The sequence below is a fragment of the Chelonia mydas genome, chromosome 2 (assembly GCF_015237465.2).
Source record: "Chelonia mydas isolate rCheMyd1 chromosome 2, rCheMyd1.pri.v2, whole genome shotgun sequence".
Taxonomy (NCBI): Eukaryota; Metazoa; Chordata; order Testudines; family Cheloniidae; genus Chelonia; species Chelonia mydas.
The window spans coordinates 129,013,823-129,028,425 of record NC_057850.1 but is presented as its reverse complement, the minus strand read 5'-3'; the positions used below and the strand labels follow the sequence as shown (position 1 = coordinate 129,028,425).

At 38.6% G+C, this 14,603-nt stretch overlaps 1 protein-coding gene across 6 annotated transcripts in view; it reads right to left on the bottom strand.

The window, feature by feature from the left end:
- CDH18 (cadherin 18) overlaps positions 1–14,603 on the bottom strand; it is an 840,354-nt gene that overhangs the window by 338,758 nt on the left and 486,993 nt on the right. The window lies entirely within an intron of this gene.

The following is a 14,603-nucleotide window of genomic DNA, read 5'->3' as shown; positions in this document are numbered from 1 at the left end:
CAGTTTACATTTCCCCAGAAGTAGATTTTCTAGTGCCTCATCCAGTTGAGTTTTAAATATTCTACATGATGGGGCTTCTATAGCTTTCCTTCAGAGACAATTCCACAGTCTAACAGAGCTTCTGGTCTGGAAATTCCATCTGACTCAATCCAGACTCAATTTCCCCCTTCTTACTTTTATCCCACAAATCCTAGTACACGTTTGTTCTACCTTCAACAGCTCCTTTCTTGCTTTGGCTCATACTCTCTTCAAATATCTAATTTTACCCCCACCTCCATTCCAAGACACCCTTAGTCATACTTTAACCAAGCTATTCATATTTACTTCTATTTAATGTTTCCTCTTGTCTTCTGAGGATTTTTCTCTTTTCTGAATTCTTTCAGACATTACCAGAAATGTATTAACATAAGGGAGCCAGAACTGAACACAATCCTTCATATATTGTCACAGCAAAGCTATATGGAAAAGGACTATCTGTGAAGTCAAGTATTTCAATAAACGGCGATAAACTACATTGATATTTTGCTTCCATATCACGTTGCAAACTTATCTCTTATTTGCTTTTCACTATTACTCCTACTTCTTCTACAGGATTACTGCTGTCCACGTTCCCTGCCCCCTTTTCACTGACTATTTGTATTTTGGATTAATTTTCATTTCACCTTTTTTATTAAATGAATTTTATGTCATTCCTTTCTGTCCATATTTCTGAAACATTCTCTTCTGTTTGGCATTTTTGACATATGCATATACTTCCAATATAAGAAAATTGGAATATTTATCCCTTATGTATTTTCTTCCACTTCAAAATCATTAGTGAGGATTTTAACTAAGACCTAGACTAACAGGGATCCCTGTGGCATCTACTAGCCCGGTCTATTTAAAAACTAAGACAGACATGTTCTCTAATGTCAGGACACTGACAAGGGCATCAAACCTGAGGTTGAGAGTATCAGAGGAGTTCATGGTCAAGTTTCAGGATCAGGTCCAAATCAAGTTGAGGTCAAAGCTAGGAGCTCAAGAGCCAGAATGGTCATGGCAGCTACAGGAGAACCACATTATTACCATGACGCTTCCTGGAACACCTCTTGGGTTTCTAAAGGGTGGGGAGCCATTTGGGAGCTCTGAGGCTCCTGCCTGTCAGATCCCTCAAAGTGAGACTTCCTATGGTCTATGTCCACCGCATGTCATGGATAGTGGAGTGCAAGGCAGTCATAGCCACTGCTGGGTGGCAGCATGGCATTGTCCACTAGCTAGCGTTTCTGCACATTTGAGACCTGCTGGATCTTACACCTGTTCTCAAAAGCTTAAATATAAAATAGATAAGACAAGATTTAGAAGATCAGTTTAGGAAAGGATGAAGAAATTACTGGGGAAGAGGAGAAGGTGAGGATAGTCCTATAGTCAGTTTTACAGATGGTTTTGAAGGAGAAGAGAGACAATGTACCAGTTAGAGAACTAGTGTTCTAAGAGGAAGTAAATCTCAAGATGCAAATCCAAGAATGGACTATAATTGGAGCAATAAGACCAGAGGATTCAGAGGACTATAAGGAAGGAGAAGGGGAAAGGGTAAAATTGAGAGCAACAACATGATTATGTAAAACCATCAGCAGAGGGAAAAGGAAGCTGAATTTCCTTTCTGTTCACTTGTTGCTTTATGGTCTTTAAAAATTCTGATGTTTCAGTTAGGGAACATCAGTGATAAAATGGAGCATTTTGTGTGTAAAAAGGTCTACCAAAAGCAAAAGTGATACTGCAGCTTGTCTGAGCTGCCTCTTACATGAAGCAGCTAAACAGTCCTCCATTGCACTTAGGGAACTATGACAGAAGAGAGAAGCATTACCTTAAAATATAAATAATGGGAATAAATTGGAGGGTGCCTGAAAGGAAATCTCAAATCCATCATACTAAGCTTTCAAAGGCAAACTTTAAACAAAATGGAGGCAGTTCAAAATATCTATTCATTTTGCTTGTAAGACAGAAATGAATCTCTTATGCCTGTAGGCAGCAGAGAGTAATATGGTTTTTTGGACTGAAAAAGTGCAAACAGAGGATCAGACTGAATAAATGTTAAGATGCCAGGCTCACAAGACCCTTGGGAAACCACTCAAAAACAATATTTCTGAAACATCTCAGGAATAGTGGTTTTTTTATTGTTATTTACACCGCAGAGTGCATGCTGTTAACACCAGAAGGGTGTATGTGTGTATATTAAGGAATGGGTATGGGAGGGGAAAAGGGAATATTTACATTGGAATTCAAAAGAGATCTGAATGGATCCAGGCACCTAACAGCATGGGGCAAAAAATCAGCTAATTCAGAAACTTTCATTGGATACGAGTTAGTGTAACAAAGAATAATACTTCACACTTATATTTTATCTTTCAGAGCTTGCAAAATTTACTCACCCACAGCAAGTAGTAATCTTTTTCAGCGAGTGTCATCAACATGAGCAAAAACTAAGCACTCTTCAACTATAAAATTCTAGTCCATATGTTGAGAAGAAAACCTTGCAATATTGAACAGAGTAACTCAATGCAGGAATATCTTCCTAAGTCTGCAGAGACAGCTCCAGTGCTGCCATGGTTGGTGCAGGGTCGGAAGCACCTACTGCAGATTGGAGTAGGAGTAGTGGTACTTGCGCCTCTGCAGAACTCTGTGTATGATGGGACTGGAGTTGAGCAAACGTTTTTGACCAATTATTTTTTCAGTGAAAAATACAGATTCAGCAACAAGGAAACATTTCATGATTTTTTGTTGATTTCACCAAATTGTTTCGGTCAAGAAAAAAACAAGTCTCCCTTCCCCCATAAATGTTTCGTTTTGATATTTTCAAAACTAAATGTTTCAATTTTTCCATTCAAAGTGACTTAGTTTCAAAATTTCCTTTAATTTTATTTTTAAATGTTAAAAAATGCTAAAAATTAAAATAAAATATTGTTTTCTGGTTGGACAAAACTTTTCATTTGACACTAAAAGACATTTTTTTGACTTTCCAATTTACTAAAAATTTCAAAAAATGTTGTTTTCAGTTTAACCTGAAATGTTTTTTTTCCAATTTTTCAGAATTTCCGGCAAACTGAATAATCTATTATTCATCCAGCCCCGTGCAGCAGGGCCTATGCGGCACTCCACGATCATCCCAGCTCTATGTGCCATTCTTGTCACCTCAATAGAAGGCTCTATATGTGAGGAGCCTTGGAGCCATCACCTCCATCTCCCCCCTGCATACCCCTCGATGGGTATGTCTACATTCACACCAAGCCCTTGCTAAGACTCAGGTTTGAGCCCAAGCCCTCCTCCACACACAAATCAGTATGACTCAGGTCAGCAAACACTCAGGACCTGGCCCCTAGAATCCTGCTAGAGGGGTGGATCAGAGCTTGAGTCCATTCCTGCTTTCAAAAAAAAAAAAAAAAGAATATTGCTTAGATCACTGACCAGCATTGCAAAGAATGCATACAAAGCTCCCTTTTGTGGAGTATGCTGTATATCTGGATAGGCAGGAGCTAAGTGCCACCTATTGCATCAGTTAATGGACTAACTGTTCAGCTGCAACAAAGTACACTCAGCACAGCTGGAGCAGGCATATGTGTCTTCAAGCTACTCCCTTTAAGGCTCCTTGATCTTAGGGCTGATCAAGGTGCATCTGCACCTGTGACTCCAAGAGGTCATTTTGGAACAAGAATCTGGGCCAAGGATCTAGTTCCCATGTGTGCAGCTCCCACTAGTGGCATTAAAAGAAGGTAAAATAGTTTGTTTAAAGAGTCATTTGCTTGTCTGAATTTACTAGGAGTGCAACTTTTAAATTAAGAACATCAAGCAGACCTTCAGTTTCTTAGAGGATATCCAACGGCAATACACAGAAAACAATTCTAATTTTTTTTTTTTTGTTATTTTAGATTTAATTCTGCTAAAATTTCTACGTTTCCAAATATTCTGCACAATTTGGTTTGCATGGGCTGATGGTGGTGTGGTTGAGATTCCTGCACAGAAATAAGCAAAGAATGAGGTGCTGAGTGACCAAAAATTTATATTAAGTGTTGATATGGTGTGCAGAGGATCCAGGTTATATAAATATTACTCAATTTTCCTCTGGCTGGTGTTTAGTAGTCACTGTTTATCCATATTAACACTGTTCGAAGTGTATAAATCTGAAGTTTAAAAAGTTTAAATATGAATGATGTCTCATACTGAGCCCTAAATTAGGCTCAATTCACATACACTCTTTTAAATGAGTATATTGAAGAGTTGAAAGCAAGGTTTATTGAATGGGTTTGATTTGTAAAACCACTCACCCTTCATCTGATCCAAAATGCAACAGCAAAGATTTGGAGTTAGGCACCGTAGGAGGCATTTCTAAAGTTGAGGAAAGTAACCTACTGCTTTTAAAAACAATTGCAAATACTTACAAATGTGTGAGAAAGCTTGTACACATGTCACAGGATGTTTAGTGTCATAGACTTAAATAGGACATAGGCATACAGGCATTCTTGAGTTTTGTTCTGCAGGAGAGTTGCAAAACTCATTAAATATAATAAGCTCCACAGTGAATAAGGCAAGATCTCATTGTAATTTAATGAGCAATAATTAGCATTCGGATGGCCCTATGAAGTGAAACTCATTGCAGTTCTGAGAATGGGATACACTTTTTTTTTCTTTTTTTTTTTTTTTAAGGTGGATGGAAACCTTTCTAGTTTCAATTCAAAACTAGAAAGTGTGTAGATATATGTGAATGTGGGATTTGCAAACACACCACATGTTATTTATCAATCCAGGCCAATCTGACTCCAGTTGCACATCAGTCCATTATTAGATTCTGGAACTTGGTATTCACCTGAACTCACCTTAGTGTAACAAAGCTCAAGTTTATTGGCCATCCAGGCACACGACAAACCCTACACATTCACCCAGGCTTTCTTCTGCTCCAGTTGCTTAAGGGATATTTGCATGGCTGCCAAATTTATGGGTTGACCCTGTAGACAACTGGTTTTCAGAGTCTTTTCAAGGATATCCCCTCTGATTGGCTGTCCTTCCCTACTCCTCCATCTCCTGCGTAAAGAGAGCCAATGAGAGCAACTCCAAACACTGCAGAATTTTCTTATCCCTCAGCACATGAAGCAGGCAGTGCTCCCTCCCACCCTCCAGCCCCTCTTAAAGGACCAGGATTGCCCCAAGGAGCTCAGCCTTCCTTTTCTTCATCTGGGTTGCCATTGCCCAGTTCTGCCCCCTCCCTGGCCTAGCATGATGGAGGAAAGTCAGGGAAATAAAGGATTTCCCTCTTGATCTCCACACACTGGGCGGAGGGGGAGGGGGCAGGAAGATGCCCCAACCCAGTGACCTCACCCAAACTCAGGATAGGAATGAGGGAGCAGATCAGATGGGGAAGAAGCAGAAGCCCAGAACAGAGGAGGACATCAGGAGCAGGAGCAGAATCTGAACAGGTGTGGTTGGGATGCACAATCGGTGCTGGGCTGTGTGGAGAAGAGGGGAATTCACTAATTCATGGGGAGACACACTGTATTATGGGTATAATGGTCCACAAATGGTAACTGCTTTTTATGAATTTATTTATTTATTGCAATTTTTTGTTCTTAGTTTTCAGAAACCATTTCCTACCCTCATCTTTTCTTTCATTTCCCCCTTGTTTTCCCCCTTTTCCAGTGCTCACCAAAAAAGAAAGGGTGAGAGAGAAAATGGGGAAATGAATATTTTTTTAAAAAATAATTTAAAATGCTGGGTTTTTTGAGTGAAACAAAAATAGAAAAATGGCCAGGGTTATTCAATGAAATGGTTGTAAGACGTTTTTTAACTTGGGCAAAACAATGTATTTCCCCCAAATCTCATTCTCTGAAACAGTTGAATCCTTTTTTGCAGAATCTTAAAAACCAGCCACAAATAAATAAACAAATAAATGAAGGCAGGCACAACATAGTATATTTCAAAATGGTTGCAACTTGACAAAGTTATCAGGAACTGAGAACAGAGTCTCAAAGGAAAGTGCCAGGCGACTTTAAGTATAACTAGTATATAACATAAGCATGACATCTTTAATTAAAGATTAATCTTTGTTCCTGGAGACTCCAGGCTAATCCTGGATGGTTGGCAACCCTAAACATAACTGAGTAGGGATATAAATCTCTATTAAATTGCATAGGACTTTTCCATAATGGAAGGAAAACATCAAGAAAGTTTTAATGGTAACAAAAATACCTGTCAAAGGTCAGTAGTATTAAAAGCATTCCACAGCTGAACAGTACTGGGGTTAGCAGTACCGTATAAAACAGCTTAGTGACAGTTATGAAAGTAATGCTGCAAGGTGAGGGAGAAAGAGGGAGAATATGGATTTATAATCTGGAAGAATCCCATGGACAAAATCCATTATATGATTATTTCCATTATACATCGAGCTAAGAAAGTTGTCAGTCTGAGATCCTTCTTTTTTTTCCCTTTTTTTAAATGTGTTGGAATACATTTGTTGGGACAAGGAGTAAAATGTGATCAGAATTGCCATGTCTGAATGTTGTATATTACACACATTTGGTTGTCCTCTACCTCCCCACCTCCAAACCTTCTATAAAAGTTTCTTATACAAAGCTGTGTTGGATTCTAAGCCTCAATCCTATTCTCACTGAAGTCACTGGGGGGGTGAAAGATCCAGCCCCTGTGTTTTTTTAGCAGCTTTCAAAGAAGGTTTTAGATGTTTTACAGTTTTTTTAAAAAAACAAACTTTTAAAAATGTAGCTTTTAAAAGGAGCTCATCTCATGTCACTGCAGAAGACATTGCTAACTGAATTGATTTATTTTACACCTTGTACCATACAAATACAAAAATATGTTCACATCACTTTAAGCTGAAAAGGTGAGATAATAACTCTAAGCTGAATATCTCTAAACTGAATACAAGAAATCTTGTTTTAATTAATTACAAATGCATTTATTTAGAGTATGTCCTCTTCATCAGCAAAGTGTGTGAAAATTACATATAACAAATGATGTGTAGCTTTTCTGTGACTTCAGTAATCAGGCCTATTATTTATTAGCAAGAACAAAATTTGAAACATACAAGAAGTAATGATTCAGGATTTTAACCCAGCTATAAATTACAGTTTTCTTCTTTATTTTTAAATATTGGCACTTTCCTCAGTCAGATAACATGCTATGGTGCAGCTCATGTGCCCTAGTTTATTTCACCTTTCCTGAAAGCCAAGATTTTACACTTAGAAGAGTCAGCACTTCCATAGTGCTAATGCCATATATCAATGTTAAAAATACCTTCTTAGAATCAAATGAAATCTTTCTCACTACAGGACAAGCCATAGTAGCCAGCTTTCTTTCAGCAGGATACTCACTCTACACACACACACACAAACTGAAAGAATGTCAATCAGTGTGACTGCTACCTAGATATTCCTGTTATATTTAACAAGAAATGTTAAAACAAAACAAAAATAGTTCATCCAAGCATAATCAACTTTTTCATGCTCCTCCGGCAAAATTGGATCCATTGTTATGGACAAAATGTATTTATAAAAACACAACCTAGTCTTCTGCACCAGCTGGAATGTCCCTCATTTATCAAACAACACAACTCATTTTCATTTTAAAAAAGTCACAGGGGATGAGAGAATTAAACCACATGGGTTCACATTCTGCATTCACACTCATGTAGCCACACTGAAAGAGTTACTTGAATGCAGTGAAAGACAGAATTTCACCCAGTAAGGAAAGCCGAACACAGAAGCAAACTTATTTCTACAACTAGAATTAAAATGTCAAAACAGCCCACGCACTCCAAATAGCCACAGGAATTAAGTGGTGAAAAAAATCTTTGCTTATCATTAGTCTGATATTTAATTGTTTTAATTCCCCCCCCCTCAAATTTTCTTCCAGATTCCTGATTCAACCCTGAGAATGTATCCATTATTCCCTGCTTTAACCTTCATTGCCCTACATTGTGACCTCAATTCTTTCAGCTTAGGAGACCTGAAAGCAACATTTATTTTTTCAAAGTTAAAAAATCCCCTTCATGGCTACAAGTGCTATTCCATTATCAACCAGTGGGATCACTATTGTGAAACATAAGACATGCACTGTCACTTGGGGCAAAGAATTTCAATTCATAGTTCTCTCAATCTTTGCAAGGAGGAAAAGACTTGAGTGATACAAGATTCAAATTCAGGTCTCCTGCATTGCATTATATAACATTACCACTAGGTTAAGTGATCCAGTCATTTATTTATTTATATATTTTTTTTAGATAAAATCATTTAGTGTAATTGTGAAGATGAAAATTTAGAATCTGAAAATAAACATATTGGTCTTATTTAAACATTCTGAGAAAGAGATCATTATTCAGCTACACGCTGTAAGCAGTACCTTATAAATGTGTTTACTAGTAACAAACACTCTATTCTTAGTGGCATTATTATTGCATTTTTTAAAAGCTGATTCTCTCTTTTCCCTTACCCCCTAACATATTTTCAGTTAAAGCATGAGTATATTAATAATAATTCATTGTGAAATGATACAGTATGTGATGAACCCGTGAAAAATCACTAGTGACCTGGCAAAATGAAAACATATAACCCTCTAATAGGAACACTGCCTAGAGAAAATCCCCTCTCTCTTTTTCCTATGTTGCAACTGCCTAGTAGAGTAATGGACATAAAGCAGAGACTGAATTTATAAGATCCAGATAATATGGGTGAAATTGTCAGTCAAATGAAGTAGCAAAAGGCATGGAGGAAACTGAAATCCTGTAGTTATAATTAACTGGGCATTGGAAACACTACAAACTACAGTTAACATCTGCCAACTAGCTCAGTTTTGTTTGAAACTATCACAACAGAAAACCCGCAACCTTTTCTTGCCCCCTGCTTGCTGATTTGCTTTAAAATTTGATAAAAGTAATGACGCTTCTGTTTTCTATCCAAAAATATCTAAGTGCTCTAAAAACATTAATTCACAGATAAAAATGTACTTAACCTGGAGTTAAAGTTGAAGTAAAGACATAAATATGTTTCATCATATCTTTCAAGAATATCTGTGTTTAGAAAAAGCAAATAACTATCAAAAAGCCAGAGATTAGCAATTAAGGTTGTGCTTCTTAAACAAGACTTTAATTTTCATGCAATAGCAGCCGCGACCTTAACTCTGCCTAATAAGAGGCAAAACAACCAAAAATTCTAGTTTGTATAATTCCAGCAAAAATATACATGTCAGTATAACTAATGCAATGCATTATCTTTGGAGGTCTCAATCATTTTTATATCCATTTTCATAACACTAAGCTTGAAGACATGCAAGGGTTGCTACATCATACATCAATTAATAAATTACAGTATCAACTTGCTTCATGTTACATTTGCAATATTAATTATTATTTTCTTTGCACTTTTTAAAGCTTTAAGTTAACATAACATTAATTTCTTTGTTAATCTTCTGCTCTACCACCGGTTAGGGTGACCAGGTGCCCAGTTTTTGACCGGAACATCAGGTCGAAAAGGGATCCTGGCAGCTCTGGTCAGCACCGTCAACTGGGCCATTAAAAGCTCGCTCAGCAGTGCTGTGGAGCTAAGGCAGGTTAGTCCCTACCTGTCCTAGGGCACCGTGCTGTGCCCTGGAAGTGGCCATCAGGTCCATCTCATAGGCGGGGGGGCCATGGGGCTCTGCTGGCTGCCTGAGCACCGGCTTTGCACTCCCATTGGCTGGTTCACGGCCAAAGGAGACTGGGATGGGCGGTGCCTGCGGGCGAGAGCAGCACATGCCACGGAGCCTCTTCCCCGCCCCACCTAGGAGCCAGACCTGCTGGCTGCTTCTGGGGCACAGCACAGAGCCAGGACAGGCAGGCAGCCTGCCTTAGCCCCGCTGTGCCTCTGACCAGGAGCCGCCCAAGGTAAGCCCGCACCCCAACCCTGAACCCCAACCCCCTGCCCCAGGCCTGAGCCCTCCTCCCCAAGCTGGAACCCCCTCCTGCACCCCAAACCCCTCATTCCTGGCCATACCTCAGAGCTTGCACCTCCATTTCAAGCCCTCACCCCCTCCTGCACCCCAACCCCCTGCCACAGCCCAGTGAAAGTGAGTAAGGGTGGGGGAGAGTGAGCCACTAAGGGAGGGGGAATGTAGTGAGTAGGGGGGGAGCCTCATGAAGGGGTGGGGCTAGGCGTTCAGTTTTGTGCAATTATCAAGTTGGCAACCCTACCACCAGCACATCATACTTTTCATTTCCATACTTTGACATTTCCTCTCACTCTGCTTCTCCCCTCTTTCCTTTTCCACTGCTTTCCTGCTCTACTGGCAACATCCCCTCAATCTTCAAGATCTCCTTCCTCTCCCTCTCACATATACACTTGCTGCAGACCTCTCAAGAGACAAAAGAAGTAAGCACATTAGCAGATTCACATGATGAAGATACTGAGGCTAGCAGTCAAATGGGGTGGGAGGCATTCCCCCTGCAGCCACTGATTAAAGAAATTATTGCAATTAATGTAATTTTAATTGTCTCCAACTCTCTGTTTCCATGCTAAGATCTTGCAAAAAAAAATTAAGAATTATTTTCTAACTGTGGAGTCACTTTTTTGTGAGTGTGTGTCTTAATTTACCATGAGCTTGTCTGATTAACTCCAGGCTTAAGCACACATTGTCCTTTCTTTATTGAAAAGCCTATCTAGCAATTGCTTTATGCACTGAGGTTGAGGTCTGTCTCTGCAAGAAAAAAAGTTACTACACACTTTTTGGCGGGGGCAGGGGGAATTAAGCTTTGGACTTCTCAAATAGTCAGTGCCCTATATTAAACTTTTTGAAACCAACAATCTACTGAAATATTCCTAATTAGAAGGTTAAACTCTTTTATAATTTAATTGTAATCAACTAATCTTTGGTCATGTTAACTACTCTTCAGTGAGGGGAATACAGGAAACTATGTTTTCTCTTTCTTGCTTTGTCCCAAAGGTGGCAAAAAAATACATTTTTAGTGTTTTGTGGAAACACCTATTTTTGGAACATGAGTTAACCTTTTCCATGTCTCTTCACATTTGGGGGAAAATCTTCAGTCCCAGACCTAAATCTACCAATTTTGGGCCCCATAGTCCTTCATTTGGTAGAAGTGGAGGGTAAAATTGGGCGTATAATGGAAACTCATTTGCAACCTTAACTTTGAAACTGCTTGCACTCCATAATTAAGCATCGGGAATCCCTATACAATTTACATATTATTCATATTCATTTTATAGATGAAGAAACTAAGACATAGAAAGATTAAGGACAATAATAAGGATAAATACAAAGTACTACACTTGGGAAGGAACAATCAATCGCACAAATGCAAAATGGGAAAGGACTGTCTTTGAAGAAGTACTGCAGAAAAGGATCTGGGTGTTACAGTGGATCACAAACTAAATATGAGACAACAATGTCATATTGTTAAAAAAATGCAAAAGTCATTCTAGACTGTATTAACAGGAGAGCTATAATTCTTCCACTCTAGTCAGCACTTATATGGCCTCAACTAGAGTATCATGTCCCATTTTGTGCACCACATTTTGGGAAAGATGTGGACAAATTGGAGAAAGTCCAGAGGCAAACAACAAAAATGATTAAAGACCTAGAAAACATGATCTTCGAGGAAAGATGGAAAATAATGGGTTTGTTTAGTCTGGAGCAGAGAAGACTGAGGGAAGACATGATAATACAAGTACATGAAAGATTGTTATAAAGAAGAGAGTGATAAAATGTTTTCCTTTACCACTCAGGACAGAACAGGTAATTGGATTACATTGCAGCAAGGGAGCTTTATGTTGGACATTAGTAAAAGCTTCCTAACTGTAAAAGTAGTTAAGCACCGTAACAAATTACCTAAGAAGGTTGTGGACTCTCCATCATTAGAGGTTTATAAGAACAGGTTAGACAAACACCTGTTAGGGAGGGTCTCTCGATAATACTTAATCCTGCCTCACTGCAGGGGACTTGACTAGATGACCTACTAAGGTCTGTTCCAGTCCTAAATTTCTATCATTCTGTGACCATGTGACTTGCCCAAGTTCACACAGCAAATCGGTGACAGAATCTGGAACAGAATCCAAGAGTCCTGACTCTTACTGTTATCACTAGACCACACTCCCTTCCCTTTAAGCTCCGACATTGCTGACCCATAACATGTGTGTTCCACTGAAATCTCAAACCAAATTCTAGCTGTTTTTTTATACATTGGATTATGTAAACTACTGTATGCACTACCATTTCCTTTGAATCATTTATGTATATCACATAGTGGGTGTCCAACACTATGAACAGAATATATTTTATTGATTTGCTTGTTACCTCTTCCCACCATCCCTTTGTTTCTTGTCAGTCTCCACCCCCATGTTCAGTACACTTAAGAATGCTTTGCCACAGTGTATGTGTCGTCATAGCTAATCTAGTGTAGGCCTTTTTGCTGTTAGAGAGAGAGAGAGAGAGAGAGTGCACGCTTATTGGTACCTCTTCAGTTTGATGTGGTCTGTTCAGAACATTGATCATGCCCAGTAAGTTCAATGCCACAACCACATTAACAGAATACTAATTCTTAATCCAAGTAAGATTTTAGGGAACCAAAGCATACCTTTGCATGTCCATTAAACCCTATCCATTGGACTCTGAAGGAGGTTAAATATTACAAACAGCTGAAGTTCAAAACCACCTGTTCGACAAGTCCAATTTTTAAATTAATTTCTTTTTATTTTTGTTTATAAATTCACAATTGTCACTAAAACCAGTAAATAACTTTAAAATCAGGAGAAAAGAATAGGATAGGAAAAATGTCAATGCATATATTTTTTTAAAAATCCTTTTCTAATGCAGACTGTCTCCCAAACTACACTAAGTTAGGCAAATTGACTATATACTGCAGCTGAGTCAGTAATAGGACACACACATTTTTGGCACACACAAACACACACACTTCATTTTGGACTTGATAGTAAACTGCTCAAGACAGAGTCACAGCATAATTCTAGTTCAGGAACTAAAGAATATTGTATGAAATTGCCGAGGAAATTAATATGGGTAGAATGTAATTACCCAAATTGGCATTTTGCCAGAATACCAGCATCAGCACTCCTACTCTTCTGAAGTCCCAAAGGATTTTTAACATCTGCAAGTTGTCTTTAACATCTGCAAGGAGTTTTATTCTGTCTGTGATCTATCAGGTGACACCATCTCCAGCAGCACAGTGCCCCCTAACACCATGCTGGTGCACTGGATCAGTGTTTGTTACCTATACATATGTTCCTGCTCATGTTTTGTTGATGGTTTTCACAGCAGAAATGAAACAGGAAGTGTGTCATTAGTGCTAGTCAGCAAGATCCCTGGTGATTTTAACCAGTCAGGAAGCATAAAAATATTCTACCAGACACAATACTTTACATAATTAGATCCACCATGTGGAATGGGAACCATATCTTGACTTGAAATCCTATAACACATTTAGTTAATTCATATCCAAGAAAAGCTTGAGTTAATTATTCTAGGTGATATTTTAAGCTGGTAAATACCAACAGGGTAAATTAGCTTTGGATATAGTCAGGTTATTTTTTCTAAATGTGTCATTTTCCCTACCAAGATGGACTCTATGCCAAACACACGTTAAAATCTTACACTAGTTTAATATCTCCCCTGAAGACATGTGTTTACTACCATAAAGGAGAAGAACAATTACTGCAAAAGGAAAGCTACACTGTGTTTTCAGACAACCGTATTTGATTGACTGCAGCATAGAAAATAAAGCTTTGGAAACACCGGAGCTATGTTTAGAGTTCTGGATGAAGAAAAAAATCTGTAGCTTAAATAAAGTCAGTGATGCTATCACCTGAGCTAACTGAAGTCCATGCTCATTTTACCTTTCCTTTTCACCACTTTCCTCTGAGCAAGAGAACACTGATGGGGCATCACTGCTCTTGTAGTTGGATGTATCCCAAGTCCCCATTTAGCCCACAAAGTACTTATAAAAAAAGTATACATGCTATACTACAAAGTCTGACTCCAAAACGCGTTACTATTTGTTTACACTTGTGACAAGTAAGTAGCTTCCCCACCCTCTTGCCCTCTCTCGGTGGTGTCACTCATGCAGACAAAGTCACACATGCACACAGGTTCAATGCCACCTTGTTTTCAGAATACACGTTAGTGAAGTCATATTGATGAACTCCTTCCTTGCTAAAACCCTCAATTCCAAACCCTGCGGAAGTTCAATTGGCAAAACCATTGAGTGAGCTAAAGTAATGCTGAATCGTATATTATTTTTTGTCCATTAGCACAAGTGGTGTAGGGGTGAGAAGGGGAAATGAAAGGAGGTCTCATTTCTGGCTGTGCATTGTTTACAGTGCCCTTTACAAGAAGTAAAAGTTTAGGCACTGCTTAAGCTTTAACAAGCAGCTACAGCTAAAACCATGACAAGAGCTCTGTTCTACTGCAATTTCAGTGCTCAGATATCATGTAATGTTACGGGTACTGGAAAAACTGATTAAAAACCACTGTTCAAATATCAAATATAATGTTCCTGCTATACAATCTTACAGGGTTTGCCTTTTCATATATATTTAGGTACATATATAAATGAGATCTGA